This window comes from Dromiciops gliroides, chromosome 1, assembly GCF_019393635.1.
Source record: "Dromiciops gliroides isolate mDroGli1 chromosome 1, mDroGli1.pri, whole genome shotgun sequence".
NCBI lineage: Eukaryota > Metazoa > Chordata > Mammalia > Microbiotheria > Microbiotheriidae > Dromiciops > Dromiciops gliroides.
The window spans coordinates 246,344,282-246,346,191 of record NC_057861.1 but is presented as its reverse complement, the minus strand read 5'-3'; positions in this window follow the sequence as shown (position 1 = coordinate 246,346,191).

Below are 1,910 nucleotides of genomic sequence, written 5' to 3'. Positions count from 1 at the left end.
TGCTGCATTTTATTCTGAAGGATCATCAATATTTCCAATTATTCTTTATCATGATAAGCAAGTCACATCCAAAATTAAGATGTAAAATATTTCTTCCAGGCAACTCTGCAGGCAGCAGGTCACTTATACTCATTGGGATCTAAATGATCTAAGCACTCTCTATTATCTTGTCATCCTCATGAGGAGGCTTTATGCTTATATGCCTGATACATTCAAGTGTACTTGGATTTCATTTCATGTACTCCACCCAGTCTTACCAAATGAAAATTCCTTTTAGGATTCAGAGCTAAAAGGATTCATTTTCAGCTTTTCAAATGGTTGATGAGAATAAAATTAATTTCTCCCTATTAGAGATAACTAGTGTGCCTCTTCTAAGTACAGTTCACATAAATGATTGAAATTTAATTGTGCCTTTCAGTGGACCAAATGGTATTATTGTTACTGACACCAAAAGGGAACATAGATTCCAAAACATTTAACGGAATGCGTGTCTAAGGAGAGTCTGACACAAAATTTCAAAACTAATTTCTATCAAAAAATAGTTACTATTTAGTGCATGTAGGAAAATCTAATTTTGTTCATGGAAATTTGCCAATTGCAATCTTCATCCTGGTTCACTTTAACAGAAAGAATGAATTCATAGGATAAAAAAAGATGAATTGTGGAGAGCTATGTTTAAGGTTAGAAAAAACACAGAACTTGTGATTTAAATGGCAAGTTTTACATATGCCCCTCCCCAAAAATATGATTACTAATTACCTTGGCAAGAGAATGACATTGGTTGTAACTGTTTAGGACAGGTAGGTAATATGGTCCTTAGGAAGCTCAATGCCTGTGCCCACTTTTCTCTGTCATAATCACTTGTGCTAACACTGGGGCCAAGGATTGAGTGAAGCACGGGGCCTTTTAGAGATAAATGATACCAACAGGTTTAGAGACTAGAAGTTTAAGTACAGAGTAAAGACTGTCAAAAGGGAAGAGAAGATATTTGGACATGAAGTCAATTAAATTATATGGTTTTTCATTTTCTAACAATAGAAAACCTAAGAATTCTTTTACTTTATTTATAATTCTTCTCCTTTATTTTTCTTGGAACTAAACTAAAAAATGAACCTATCTAGTAGGTCCACTTATGAAGAGAACTGAAAAGGATTATGAACAGCATATTAAATTCCAATTTGGGGTCAGTTGGTGGTACAGTAGATAAAATACCAGCCCTGGATTCAGGAGGACCTGAGTTCAAATGTGACCTCAGACACTTGGCACATACTAGCTGTGTGAGCCTGGGCAAGTCACTTAACCCCCACTGATATCTTATCAAAGACATCATTTTGACACAAATTGTATAAGCTTAACATTCTACCTGATGACAATACTCCATGATTTAGTTAATACAATTCTACATATTGTTATCTAAGTCACAGAGTTTTATATGATACAAAAATAAATAGGCAAATAACAGACTTTTTATAAAACAGGAAAGTTAGTATATACCTTAGCTTAGAATACTATATACCAGTGGATTTTCAGCAGGGTTGGGGATCGGGGTGTGGGAGGAATCAGCATCTAATAGGACATTTGTTTTAAAAAAAGGTAACATTTAGCAAAAATATCATAAGCATACATCTCCTTCTTTAACCCACCACAAGAGAATTGGGATGGATAAATAGAATTTAAGCTGGTGGATTCCTTGTTTTTTGTTTGTTTGTTTGTTTTGTTTTTGTTTTCATTCTCAGTATGTTGGAGAGGCAGTATGATAGAATGATATAATGTTATAGGGGCTAGACTTAGAATCAAGAATGCAGTTAAAATTCTGAATCTATGACTTCCTAATCATACAACCTTGGGAAACTCACTGAACTTCTCCAGTCCTCAAGTTTCTCAACTATAAAATGAAGAGTAGACTAAAT